Source organism: Neopelma chrysocephalum, unplaced genomic scaffold (genome assembly GCF_003984885.1).
Source record: "Neopelma chrysocephalum unplaced genomic scaffold, ASM398488v2 Primary Assembly neopelma1_97065, whole genome shotgun sequence".
Taxonomy (NCBI): domain Eukaryota; kingdom Metazoa; phylum Chordata; class Aves; order Passeriformes; family Pipridae; genus Neopelma; species Neopelma chrysocephalum.
Genome location: NW_020925707.1, coordinates 4471174 through 4486839, shown reverse-complemented (window position 1 = coordinate 4486839; position 15666 = coordinate 4471174).

The following is a 15666-nucleotide window of genomic DNA, read 5'->3' as shown; positions in this document are numbered from 1 at the left end:
ACAGCTAAGATGAATCAGTGAATCAGGGATTATTAATTCTTTGTTAATTATGCTCTGTTCTTCCTGACTGAACAGAATAGAAATACTTTGAGTGTATATGCATGCCAAATTAGAGACATCAGATCAAATTCTCCTTCTGTTAAATATAAATACTTATATATTGTGTTGAATTCTGCAATCGGTTGAGGCATTTTAGTTTTGATGTTTTTCTCAAACTCTGGTGTATTGGATACATCTTCAGCTGGAAGTATAATTAAGAAAAATTTATCATACTTTTTTAAAGGATGCAAGTTAAGGACCATATCCTGCAAACATTAAGCAACCCAATAAGCAGCTTAATGCTATCAGCTTCATTCACCTTTTCTATTTTCTGGATGGGAAGAAAATGCCAACCTAACTTTTGCACAAATAGGGCTTGATCTTGCAAGCTGGTGAGTCACTCAGACCTGGCTTATTCATTTGGTGATGAGGTGGCTTCTTATAGTTGATATTACACTCGATCTCCAGTTTGTCAGTCTTGTCTCTGCCCTTGTGTAACCAGTTTTACTTCTATTACATACCATAGCCATTTCTGACAAAAAAAATTATGTAGTCTTACTACTTTACAACCATTTCTTTGGTGCCCATTTTTTCCTTTAGCTACAGCAGAACTGAATCTGCCGTGTGTTGCTTTCCAAAGGCTGCTGTTCCTTTGATTTGTTAAACATTGCTGTTTCAAGATCCCTCTGACCTTGTGAAGTATGAATTGCCATGAAGAACACAGGGATACTGCTTCGGTTGCCTTTAGATTTATAATCTCTCAAAATATGTTGCAATTTGGAGGGAACCTTCTCTCTGAAGTTCCCCAAATGTATGCCAAAATGTCGTTTATGGACCAGTGGAGGTACAAGCTTAAGAAACCATTTACTAGCCAGGTGTCATTAAGATGTGCCTTGGGCAGTGTTTTGCTCTGTTTCAGTATACTAAGTGCTGGACTCACAGGTAAATTAAGTATTGTACTCATTTTTGAAGATGAGAATACGATAACCTAGGAATGAGACTATTTTGCTGGTATTTCTACCTTTGGAGAGAAATATTGGAAGCCTTGACTTTGAATGACTACTTTCAGCATGGGACAATTACTGAAGAAGTGTATGAAAACCTCCTTTTGTGATATTATATTTTACTTTATATTCAGAAAGGCTAGGGAAAATGAGCAGCTTCACAGTTCCTTTATAACATCCCTAATTTTTTGTTTTGCAACAACCAGACGTTCAAGATTTAAAAGTTTCTCGGCATCTTCATTTACTCCCTACAACGTAGATCTTGCTCATGTTGCCTTTAGTTTGGCATTTGCAGAATAGTTTTAAAACAGTATAATTTGTTACAAATGCCTGAATCCAAGCAACTTCTCTTACGTTCTCTGTGCCTTTATGTGGCTGGTAAAAGAAGTGTTAAAGGACAGCCCTTTGTTCTCTGGCCTGTTGTACTGAAGAATGAATGAGCGAGAGTCTTGATTACCTTACAGATAAATCTGGTTAACTGTTATATTAATTAAAATGTGTGGTTTTGAAGCTATTCTGAACTATTTATATGTGATTTAATTCATATCAGCAGCTAATTTGTATTTAATGCAAACTAATGGGTTTTATGTAAATGGAGCATGTGGCAGTCTATTTAAAAAAAAAATTATCTGTAGTTCCATTTCAGTTATTTTAATTAAATTTAGAGCATGTGTGCAGTGGGGAGGGATAAAGGATGTGCTATATATGAAGCGTTGATTATTAAAACCAATTTAAATATATAGAATAAGAAACAAGTGATTCTCTTAGCAGAAACACTTATTCATTTTCTCACATTTGCATTTGCTAAAAGAGTAGACACAAGAACGGGCAATGGCATGTGCCTGGTGGTTTTTGAAATGAAGAACACAAATAATTATTTGAATTATTAATAACAATAATGTGAAGATTAAAGAGTTCACACTAAAAAAATGCTTTGAAAATTATTGGTAAATTACATTCAACAAATGTCAATATTGGAGTAACGAAACTGGCAATAATTTATATCAGGACTGATTTTGTTCCTAAAACTCTATGTGAATCCCAGGTACTACCTTGCAGCCAGTGGAGCCTGCTATGCAATATGATGACTGTATTGGTTGTTTTAACATTGGACAAGAGATGATTTCATTATTTTTAGGGCAAGTATAAATATTATTTAGCAGTTTGGAAACCTTAAGTATCATATTCATGCCCTATTTGCTTGGATTTCCTGAGCCTGGCTGAATAAATAGATTCCTTGTTTTTTATTATTCTGAGGAAATTTTGCTCACAGCATCAGCTCAGCTTCTTCATGATTTTTTGTCTCACCTGTCCTTGAGCAGTCTGACAGATTTCGCAGAAGAAATGCTGTAACAGATGAAAATATATTCCAAAGGTTTCTCATTTTCATTGTTGCAAGGCTTTGGCAGGACATTATTGTTATTATGACTCTCCACAGAGGACAGTTATTATTGTTCATATCATCTGCGGAGAAAAGCTGTAAAGGTTAGAATATTTTTCAGGAGCTTAGACTGGATCTTCATCAACAATTCTAGTGTATTCCCATCATCTTGTACACAACATGTCAGACAGCTGCTAAACTTAATTAATGTTTTAGTGTCATCAGTGGTGGAAAGGTCAACTAAAAACAACTGTTTGCTAATGTTAATCCTACTTCCACTGACTGTCTGACAGTTTCTCTAATTTAAAAAGATGCAATGGGAGCTTTTGATTTTTCCCTTGGTCCCATTGCAAATACCATGACTTTTGTTAATTCCTCAAGATCACAGGGTTTGTTCAGTTGAAATGGAAACCCATGCTTGGAAGTGTAAGTACTCTGATTTTGTTAGGAACTAGAGGATCAAGTAAAACTCTTAAGGTGTGTTTTATTTCTAAAAGAACTTGTTCTTGAAATAGGTTATTCTAACAAAAAGGTTCTTAATCCAGATATGATCAAGTAGATCAGCACATTTTTTGCCTGTGTTTACACCTATGGATATATATCTATGTTTGCACACACAGACCTAATCAGCATGCAGTGTTGGTCATATTCAACAGATAGCATAAACTCCTTCTTAATTCTGTTCCCTTAATGAAACAAGATGTAAACATATGATTTGAAAATAACGAAGGTTTATATTAATTTTCAAAATTCAAGAATTGCCTCTGTGATTTACTGAATAACGACTAAGATATGTCAAACACTGGTTAAATGAGAAGGCTACAGATGTTATGAAATAAAAATAACCTGCCGATTAAAAGACTTATTTACAGAAATCAATGCTCATTTTCTGTCTCTCATATGTCAGCAGAAGCTTTGCTTTGCCCATCAAAGATGAGGTTATTTAAACATGATGCCAGAGTAATTGCATAGGTGACCTGGCTGATAAACAGGACAAAACTATTTGGTTGCTATCACTATATAGGACAAAATGTGGAAAAAATCAACGAACTAAGAAAAAAATTAAAGAAGAAGTAAGATGTTGACCAATAAACCTTCCACTATGAAATATCTTTTGTCAGACTGATCGTTGTGCAGGACTTTCAGGGTTTTATTTTTATTTAAAAAAAAATCATAAAGCAATGTATGTTACTAACTCTCCAAATACAGGAAATAATATTAGAAACTGAGAAGAATTCTCTTATCTAATAATATATCTATGACTCATGGGGCTTCTGCTGGTCAGAGATATTTACCTTGATTGATTCTTTTCTTATCTTACTGACCATTTCTCACTAACTCTTGACAGTCTTGTGAGTCTTTTTATTTTTTTGATGGGTTGGAAGATTGGATTGGCTGTACTGCAAAAGGTCTGATCTGTTGGTCACAAATTGATGCCATATTCAAATGTTTATTTTGGATGGTGAGATTGCTGAAATCATGCATTATTTCATAGATTTGCCAGTCATACCGAGTTGGACTCTGTCTGCAGTTGTATTTTAGGATTATTTTATGCTGTCTCTGCTGTCTTGGTTCCACACTGATATTTAGTCATGGATGAGCAATAATTTACTTTTTTTGGATTATCTGTGCTATGATATTATAAGAGTTTATGAGCATGTAGGACAAATCCTTACCTGCTGTTACACCACTGAGGTCACTGGCTTTACAGCTGGTATAACCCTCTATACCACTGCAGATATCCCCCCATATATCTGCAGTGCCCCTTAGCCCTTAGGCATTTTTTATCTGTAACTGTTGTTCTCTGAAGGACAGGTCTAAGAATTAGATATCTACTTGTACAGTTTATGTATGTTGGCCCTAGTGAAACTGTATGGTCAATCCGCCTGTATTTTTATTAATATATTTAAAATATCTAATATGTGCTGCAAATACATCAAATGTATGCTTTTTAATTATTTTGATTATTTCAAGATGTTCACATACGATTATTATGTGGCCCACATAATAAGAGATGGCAGTCTTACACAAATTTTTGGAGGCTTCATATTTAAAATATTTAATATGTCCTCATTTTTGATACAGGGGAAAACTGCATTTATTCAGTGAGAGACATTTAAGAAACGCTAGCTTTCCTTTCTTTGTCTTACATTACAGAATGTAAAAGAACTTATAGGTAACTGTCATTCTGTCACACTTGAGTCATGGCAGTTAATGAAGGTCTTAAAAGGACCTGAATTTTAACCCAGAGGATATCATGGCTAGGCTTCGCGAACGAAGATTTGGGAAGGGCTCTACCCACGTTTCTTGCAAGCGCGTTGGTGGCTAAAAAGGCCAATACGAGAAAGGCAAGTCCGGTTGCAAAAGACACAGCAGAAAGACTCCTTAGATGGTATACTCTGCAAGACATGAATCTTTCTGCATTGTCTTTTCTCCTCAAGGGTGATCCTGTGTGCTTTCTCAAAAGCATCAGCAGCGTTATAGATGGTGTGTCTCCAGGCCTCCCGATTGGAGGCCAGAGTAGACCAGTTATGGTGATCAATATGCCCGAGGCTGAGTTGTTGCTTCAGGGAGACCTTGTATCTTTTCTTTGGGGCTCCTCTCTTGCGGCAGCCAGGGGCAAGTTCACCATAAAGCAGGATCTTAGGGAGGCGGTGGTTGGTCCTTCATCCTGGAGACGTGCCCTGCCCAGCGCAGCTGCGCTTTCAGTAGCATGGGCTCAAAACTTGTGATTGCTGCCTGTTCAAGAACAGATGTATTGGTCACATAATCTGACCAGTGGATGTTTAGGATTGTACGGAGGCAGCGTTGATGGAAGCGTTCTAGGAGACGTAGGTGGTGGCGGTAGATGACCCATGATTCGGAACCATATAAAAGAGTAGACAGCACTATGGCTCTGTAAACACTGATCTTGGTGCTTTTCTTCAAGTGTTTATTTTGCCATACTCTTTTATGGAGTTTTCCAAAAGCACTATATGCCTTCACCAAGCTGTTGTCTATCTCCCTGTCAATCTTACCATCCGAGGAGATGAGGCTGCCTAGGTAATTAAACTGTTGGACTGATTTGAGCACTGATTGGCTGATGGTGATGTGGGGATGATGGAGGACTTCCTGAGGTGCAGGTTGATGGAGAACTTCAGTCTTCTTTAAACTGACTTCCAGCCCAAAGAGCTCAGCAGCGTCTGCAAAGCAAGATGTTAAACGCTGCAGGGCTACTTCTGTGTGGGCAACAAGGGCGGCGTCATCAGCGTAAAGCAGCTCCCGGACAAGATGGTTTAGGGTCTTGGTGTGGGCCTTCAGTCGCCTTAGGTTGAAAAGGCTTCCATCAGTACGATATCGAATGTAGATACCGTCCTGATCATTGAGGTGCCGTGACCCTTTGCAGCATCATGCTGAAGAAGACTGTGAAAAGGGTAGGAGCGAGAACGCAGCCTTGTTTCACACCATTCTTTATTAGAAAGGGCTCAGAAAGTGTGTTGCCATATCTGACTTGGCCGTGCTGATCCTCATGAAGTGAGATGATCATTTTAAGGAACTTGGGGGAACAACCTAAACGTTCCAAAATCTGCCAAAGACCTTTTCTGCTCACAGTATCGAAAGCCTTGGTGAGGTCGACAAAGGTTACATAGAGACCTTTGTTCTGTTCCCTACACTTCTCTTGCAGTTGTCTGAGAGCAAATATCATGTCTGTGGTGCTCCTGTTGGCTCTGAAACCACATTTCAGGTAGAATTCCTTCTGCTATACCGGATATTAGTCTGTTTAGGAGTATTCTTGCCAGGATTTTGCCAGCAATGGAGAGCAGAGTAATACCACGGTAATTTGAGCAGTCTGATTTAGTACCTTTCTTTTTATACAAAGTGATGATGACTGCATCACGAAGGTCTGAAGGTAGTTTGCCTAGTTTCCAACAGCGCACCACAAGCTCATGAAATTTAGCATGGAGTGCAAGGCCCCCATGTTTCCAGACTTCGGGTGGAATTCCATCAACCTCAGCTGCCTTGCCAATTTTCACCTGCCGTATGGCCTTGAGGGTTTCTCCTAAAGTGAGGGCAGTATCCAATTCGTATTTCACCGGTTGTTGTGTGATGGACTGAATTGCTGAGTCTTGGACTACACGGTTGGTACTGAAAAGGGTCTGAAAGTGCTCAGACCATCGATTCAGAATGGAGGTCTAGTAAGTTTAAGATACAAACACATTATTATTGTGGCTATCATTGTATGGACTACCAGCAGAGACAATATTCAGTGGGGAAAAGATAAGGTTGCTGGCAACATGATTATGACTTTCAGGAATGGTTCATAAATCCTAATAGTAGTTTCAGCATTCCCTCTGAAAAAAAAATATTAAGCTGTACATCTCGGCTGAAAATTTCTCATTTTTTGTATCCTGAGAATGCGATTCTGGTAAAGGTAGGCAGTGGCACATTACTAGGTAGTCAAGAAGAGATATGTATTTTATTTTGTGATATTAGAATACCTGAAGGCTAGCTATGAGTTAGGTCAATTTAAAGGACTAGGTACAGAGCAAATGGATCCACAAAGTGATAGTAATTTCCAACCTGAAGGCATTGTCAAGATAATTTTAAGACTTATATTCCAGTTTTGTCACTACAGATTTAGACACAGCCCAGAGTGTAAGTGGAGATAGCAGAGGAGGTGTAAATTTTATCTGCACATTATGTTTGTTTCTTTCTTTCTTTCTTTTAAACAACCAAACTAGACTGAATCTTTGAAAAAATTAGTACTTGAAATTCACTGAAAAGCAGTACAGGCACATTTTGCAACTTCTGTCTTAAGCGTTTGACTCTCTCTGGGATTGAATTCCTTCTTCTACATAATGTACTTTCACATACTTTTGACTTTACTATGTCATTAACAATTTCCACTAAATCAATAAGCAATCAAAACTACAAACTTTCATTGTGCTTATGAGTAAGGGTACAATAGTCACTTAGGTCTGAAATAAGAGGGAACAAAATACGGAGATTTGCTTCTATAAATTTTATCCACACCATTTACAATGAATATATACTTCTTACCCTACCTAAATAGTTTATATTGAGAACAGAGCAGAGTATAATCTTTGTAAAAAAACTAGTAAAAACATCTCTCTTTATCTAATGTATGTACATACTCCATTTCTTTTATGATTGTTTCGTGCTAATGCAATTTGAATGGTATTTTTTTTGTTTTTAATTAAGATATATTAGATCACAGAGGAGTTCACTTCATACAAAAAATTATGAACCATAGTGTAATTGTAGACCTCAGTGGGATTCAATGTGGAATTGTATTAGTATCTACTATAAAATTTTTCAATTACAAAAAGGGGAAGAAAGGAGTAATAATTTCCATAGCTGCACTCCTTTAGTTTTACTTGCTTATTCCCTAGTAAAAATATCTAAAGTCTCTCTGTTCAGTTCACATTCCAAAGTAATTAATGTTTCCATACATTTTTTTAAGATATACATTAAAGTGGGTAAAGCTCCCTCTGTTCTGTTGCAATGTATTTCTCAAGGACTTTCAGCACTAAAAATAGTTATAATTTGCAGAAAGAGGGACAGGATGTGATTGCTTTCCTTGATGTACAATGAGCATTTGTACACAAGGTAGAACCATTGTCTTGACTCACAAATCGAATAGTACATCTGTGAATACATTTGCACTGCCTTTGAAGTAACACTTGCCTGAAGGCCTTGCTTGTTGATATCAGACAAGATACAAGAGACTGGAGCTAATTTTTCTTCCACAGAAGAAGGTGGTGACAATAGTGTTTTCCAGTCTGGTATAAAAGAAATATCTCTTATCTTTATTTCAATCTGATTAACTTTCTTCACTTAATCTTTAGCTTTTATTGACAAAGAACCAAATATGCTCATTAGGTGTGGTGAGACAGAGTAGGATGAATTTATATAATAAATTAAAGAGTAGACCCTCTAAGTATTTAGACTAGAGTAGTAACCTCTTAAATGCAAAGCCTTATTGATAAAGAATGGCAATTTGTTCTAGCAGGCATATTCTGATAACAGATTTTATTTTAGCATGGTGTCATTACCTCATGGAGCAATGTTTAGCTTAGCTAGAGTATTGATTTCTCTCAGACCTGATCAAGCATAACAAATAAAATTATTGTTACCAATAATATATAGATTTTAAAAGAAACTCTTTATTTCTTAGTCAAGCATTAGTCAAATCTGCTCTGTTATATGCATAAGTCTTAAGACACTAGTGTAAATAGGCTGGTAGTTATTTATAATGGGACATGAACTAGAATATGCTTTGGAAGGCTGATCAAGTGATGTTTGAAGAGGGAGGAAAATATGAACTGAAGAGCCATATGATGATGTAAGGAGATGTTTTACATTTGCGGTCACATTTGCTCGTAACATTTAAACATTTCAGGCTTGAAAGATGTGTAAAAACACCAAGTACTTGGAAATGATGCAAACATCATTTTGTGTTACAATCTTTGGAACAGTTTGGCCTTGGTTATATTTGGCATATCTAATTGATGCTGAACTGAATACTGCTTGATCATGTTGCTACAAAGTAGCTGAATCTGTGCAGCCAGTGCATTGCAAATATCTTTTTTCATCTGAGATAATTCTCTGATGTTATACCTTCGTGTTATGTTTGTGTGCTACTTTCCTCCAGAAACTGGCCAGAAGCAGATGTAAATCTGAAAGCGCTAGGGTATATAAATCTCTGTGATCTAAATCTTATCAGTTAGCCTTCACCATTTTCAAGGTCAGCTCTGTGGTGTGGTGATTTTAAACAAACCGCAGCTTGTGGAGTCACATTTGACATTTTGCTGACAATCAGCCTCAGTTTTTAAAACAGTGAAAACAGCAATTTGAAAAGCAACATTCTAAATGATCAGCTTTGACTACCTAAAAATAAGATCGAATGTTAACAATATTGAGAGGAAGATAATTGTTGACACAACAATATTAGCTCTTCAAAAAAAGTCTTTTAAAAGTTTTTTTTCTTACGGGAAAGGGCTGTTGTCAGATTTTTCGTAGGAGGCACATCTGGGATGGCACCGGGAGGTAGATCTTGCCATGACAAAGTCCAACGATATATGTTAGTTATTTAGTGTGTACTACGCTGACCACAGTTCTGCCTTCTGAAATATTTTTTTCCTTCTATAGGTCTTTGTTAAAACCTCTATCTTGGGTAGAGAAGTTCTTCAAGGTCGTTGAAGTTTGTAGTCAGAGATGTTTGAGGACGTAGCCCTAAATGGGAAAAGAAAGCGTCTAGGTAATTTTTCTGGGTAATTTTAGGATCTCCACAAACTGCTCTTTGGACTTTTCTGTGATCTTGATCCTAGATTTGCAAGCTCCATGGCTGTGATGAAAACTTTCTTACCTTGAAGACTTATATTCCTCTCTGTATCTCTCCCCTCAGAAATGTCATTCATTGCTGATAATTCAGCTTTTAATTTAGAGACTATTTGTGTGTGAAAATGAGGGTATGCAATCTTGTGTATAGCTTATACATGTAGCTGCTGGAGTGTATGAAATAGACTCCAGACATTAACCAGTGTAGAATTCTTTGCCTATGAGATAGGACTGGTTTTGGTACCTAAGCTAGTATCTCCCCAGCTGGCTCCAAATGAGAGCAGATATGGCAAAGACACCTTCATCTAACAATTAATAACTTTTTCTTTTTCTTTTTCTTTTTCTTTTTCTTTTTCTTTTTCTTTTTCTTTTTCTTTTTTTCTTTTTCTTTTTCTCTTCCTCTTCCCCTTCCCCTTCCCCTTCCCCTTCCCCTTCCCCTTTCTCTTTTTCCTACCTTTCCCCTCCAAGTTGCCTGACACAGATGGAAGCAGATAGCAGGCATATTTAGAGAGGGTAAAAGGGATCTTGCAAGATGTTCATTGATATTTCTCAGATGAATAATCCCAGCTGGCATTCCACATGCCTCACAGGGCATCATCACTGATCTTGGAATGAGCTCCTTCCAGTGTCTGAGCCATAAAAATGTATGGTCTCCACAGCTTAGGTAGGCTCAGAGTGTGTCATAGCAGATGGAATTTTCTGAACACTGTTTGGGCTGTCTGGGTATAATCATGTATTACACCTCTTTTGTCTTGATGATTGCCAAAGATTTCTACATATTTGTTAAGCTGAATTAATTAGAAAAGTTTGCTATAAATTAGTGCAGTTGCAATGACTGCTTGTTTCTTTAAGATGTCTGGAATATATGTAGTATTACCTGTTTGAAATGTACTTTGTAGAAATTTAAGAGAACTCAATTTTCAGCAAAGGGTGGAAAAAATCCATACTCAGGTATGGATGAAAATACTGAGCTGGGTATAAAAGCTAATACAGTATCTTTTGTTCCTTGAACTTAATAGTTGCATATCTGGGATCTGATTTGTCAATTCTAATTACTATACAAGTGAGAGTTTCTCTACTGTGCATGCCTTAGCATGAAGGACATTACTATGCCAGGATAGGAGAGGTAACATGAGAAAAGAAAAGCAGATGACAAATGGGAGAGTTACTATTTGGCTGAAACTTCTAAATGTACATAACAACACTGTAACTGCAAACAGATTCCCACCCACCTGCTGCTGAAAACAACTCCATTATGGAGCTCTCCCTGCCTTTCTAATAACAATAATTCCTGTTAATATGTTGCTGAACAAGTAGGAACAGTCCAGTTCAGGACAGCTAATGTTACAAAGAACAGGAAAAAGAGAAAACTAGAGAAGAGTATGATTACTGGTATTTTTTGTTTGTTTGTGTAGCATGGCAGGGATCACAAGTACTGATAAGTGAGATGAAGTATTGTAATAGCTTTTTTTTCCCCCCTATCAATTTTCTTTGAAAAAGAGCAAGCAGGAAAGGCATAAAACAAAACATAAAGATAAGTACCAAAAAGCAGAAAGCAGAGCTAAACTGTTTAGGTAGAGTTGGTTTTTTCTTTTTGTTCCCCTTCCCCCCACTTTTATAAACATCACTGCGTGGAAAGAGTGTATAAAACGCAGTACTGTGTGGTCACATCCACTGAAACACACTACATTAGTATTCAGAAATACTCAGCTTAAAAAAACCCACCTAATCAAGACCACCTCATCACTGCGTAACGGTATTGCAGTGACTCAACATGGGAAAGAGCACAGAGGTAAGCAGAAGAGTCTGTCCTGCATCTGATAGGATGCTAAGAAGTACTAGTTGGAGAGATACTAGTTGGAGGACTGTCAAAAAATATGCACAGTACAGGTACCTGCTTTTCTTGTAAGCAGAAGCTAAAAAAATTTCAAATAAGAGCACTCATTATTCTGGTTATTCGCTTTATCATGAGCAATTTGTCGTGAATACACTGAAAATCTGAAACATTTTGTTCAGAGAGGTGTAGGATATCCATCCTTGCAGATTGTTAAAAGTTGACTGAACATGACCCTGAGCAATCTACTCTGGGTACCTGTTTTGAACTAGACTCTCCCTGACTGTACCTGTTTTGAAATAGAACCAAACTAGATAACTTCTAGAGGTCATTTTGAAGTTATATAGTTCTATGATTCTACTAAGAAATGTATCAAATTAAATCGGTCTTGTAGGAAGGCATAGCATTTGAATTAGCCCAGTCCTTAGAGGTAGGGAAACTCTACACTAACTGTGTGACTTTTTTTCTGTAGGGCTTGATAGGACAATGTACACGTATTAAATAAAGTGGTAAGTCATAGATGGACTTTGGCATATCAGTGCATAGTCCCCACAGAGTATCCTATAACATCGTATTATGCAATACATATGGAAAGTTTGGCCTCTGAAAACAGAGAGGTTTTCTTCTATAAATGTTTTTCTTATATTCATGAAGACAAAAAAAAGAGGGAGTACTAGCCATAGAGAAGAGGCTTGGGGGTTGAGCTGGGCCCACTGGACACCGCAGTTAAGACAAGGAAGAAGTACAATGCCTGAGAATCACATCCGTGTTTAAAATCAAGATTATCTTGTGATCAGGTTGACAGCAGCAGGACCTAGTTGGTTTGGCAGATTAATGCTCCTAGTATTTGAACAATCAGAACTGTTTAATGCGGGATGTAACTGAAGCAACAACTAATTACATGTGCAGATGTATCCCTAACTGAACATCTGTAGTAACATGTGAGAAGTATTTGAGATTCACTTTCCTTGCTAGGTTTGTAACAGATACAGATTATTCACTTTAATAGTTGATATGCTAAAAGATGAAAGGCTTTTCCTGGTTGCATTTTAAGGCTATTATTACTGATTAGATAGCAAATGTTAGTCAATTAATTACAATAAAATGATATAGCTAATGTTACAAAGATATAACTCACAGAACAGTAAGAGAAACTATGTTAACTTGATAGTGTTTAAAGGGGGGGAGGATATATTTTCTCACTTATTACTTCTATTAACTGTTAAATTACAGGAATTAGTTTTCCTTGCCAGTGATGGATTGTCCTTTCCCACTTTCCTTATCATGTTCCCCACTCCCATCCCATGCTCCTGACAGAAAATATTCACTGTACTACCATACAATGTATTGAAATGGTTTTTTTCTTCTCTTCTCTATCTGGCCCCCACTCCCCAAACTGTAATCTCTCTGCATTATCCCATACACCTCTTTTTCAAAATGATCTTCTTCAACTTCATGAAAATTCTATGATATTCAAGAAAGAATAAAGCAACTTGATTCTAACTACAGGAATTGCTTGGACTGCTGCATGCAAGGGAATGAAATATTAAGGCTAATAATGTTAACACAAAGACAGCAGTAGAACATTATTTTAGGCATTAAATTACATTTCAATATACTCGTGCCACTCCCTGACTGAATGCATTTTGAATTTGCAAGAATAAAATACAAAGACAGATAGAAACAGACAGGAGGATCTACTCCCATCCCTTCAGTCATCAGCATTTCATGTGGAGCCTCACAAGTCATATAGAGTTCACAAAATTGAATTACCTTTCAAATTACCCTTTTGCCTCTCTTAATACTTTCCTCTCCCTTCAGAAACTGTCCACTAAAGCCATACCACTTGCCTAATCAGGTTTCCTATCATCACACAGTCTCCAAAGCAAAATGCATTCGAGACGCATCTCTTCATCTATTTACACTAATTAGTGTAATGAGTGCTTTGAGTATATTCTGAATGACAGGCTTTTTTCCATGGCCAAGTGACAGAATATTCCCTGGCCAATCATAAGCTGCTTTGCTGTCTAGCACAATTGGTCAATATGATGTAATTTGGTTTTCTTTAATAAGATGGAATCATCTTCCCATTCCCTTTGAGAATCTTAATCTAGAGCAACACATCAACTGTCACTTAGTGCAATTCCCCTTTTTCTTATCCAACCAGATTGCAATATCATTCTGTTACTTTACTGAAGAACAAGGTTGTTCTCTAGAATAATTATAGAAGAAAGAGTATATCTGGGGGCTGTTATCTTTAGCAAATTGTTCTTAATGACAATGTTAGCCAAGCAGAGGTACTCTGAAACACCATGCATGTATTTTCTATATTTTATTTCCAGTTAAAATATATATTTTGTCATATTCATACTCTGCAAGACATATTCCATATGAGTAAAATAGATATAAATAGATAACATAGCTCCAAGTTTTATTCCCCCCCCCTTTCTGTATTTACAGTCCATTGTTTGTAAGTTTCACTGTTCAGGACATGTGGTTGAATATAAAGACATATAGGATGTTTTAAGTGGTAAAAAGTAATCTTATAAATAAAAATTGAGAACACACTTCCACACCCACCTTTATTTTTCTATTGCTAGTTGTTTCACAGGCTTCAAGGTATGCTAAGGCACACTACTATACAACTGACAGCTCTGTGCAAACCTTTGCTACTTGGCACACTTATGAAGCCCCTTTTTCACTTGTGTCTTTATGGAAAGCAGGATTACTGCAGGAGTCTGGCTTTACAAAGCTGTGGAAATACTCAGAGTCGGCTTCAGACATTCACTGAACATGACTATGGCTTTCACCACATATGAAGACTTCCTGAAACTGCAGATAAAATGGAAAAAGACTGTGAGACCTTGACAGTTTGAAATAGTGGGAAAAAATTAATTATACATCGATGAACAAAGAGCTCAACAGGAACAAAACACAAGTGTGACACTGTTGATATGGGAAGGAAGTAGTCTGTGTAGAGGAGTTAATGCCATTTAAAATGTAAGGAAGAGAAATTAAAAAACAATGAAAGAAAAAGACAGGGACATTCAGGCAATAAATTTCACTGAGCTCTAAGTTGATAGGGAAGAAGATACTGTAAGTATTTAACACTGTCTTGCTCTCTCATCACTCCCACATATTCAAACTTCAGGTCACTCACCATCTCAGTAACCTAGGAGTTCTCTCACCTGTTCTTACATTTTTCCCATTTGATGCCTTAGGCTCTAAACCAGAAAACATCAAATGTTTTTTATTTCTTCTACAAGTGTTTAACAAGCGTTACTTTTCTGCTTGTGTGCACAGTGTATCTCTTTTTAATGCTGTTCAAAAGCTGTACCTGTGTATGATCTTTACTCTTTTTGTTATAATCATAAGAAAGACAGGAACGCAACATCCAGTGCATTTTGGTCTGACTGATACTGGATGAAGAGTCACGTTCCCTTCCCTGGGGGTGAGCATCATGCCAAAATATGCGTTACAGCTGAGTCTCCTTTGATTCTAGTTCTTTCAAGAAAGATGAAAATCTGTCAGTCCTTTAGATTCTTTCACATTGTGAGTAAAATGTTAGAAATCTTTGACAAAAAACTCCACATTCTCCAATTTCTTTGCTCATGGTACCTCAGACATCTGCATATTGCCCTAGTGATAAGGAAGCTGAGGTGAGAATACTCATGTTCATATTCTTCTAAGGTCTCTCCTCTCTCTCTCCTCTCCCTCTCCTCTCTTTCTTCTCTCCTCTCCCTCTCCTCTCCCTTGCCTCCCCTTGCCTTGCTTCGCCTCGTCTCGCCTCCCCTCCCCTCCTGTTTTTACATAGCTACAAATGACTAGATGATAAAACACATAGAAGACACTCAGCTCCCTAAATCAGCTGATCTTGAAGATATCAATGGGATTTAAAATTAGCCATGACATTATCTCTTTGCAGAATCAAGACCTTCATGTGAAAGCAGCCCTAATAAACTTTCTTATTGTACTGTTTCTTTTCCGTATAAGTTCAACTGTGAAAATTTAAATAAACTTTATAAATGTTATATAGGACTCCTGCTGGACCAAAAGAGAAGTTCACA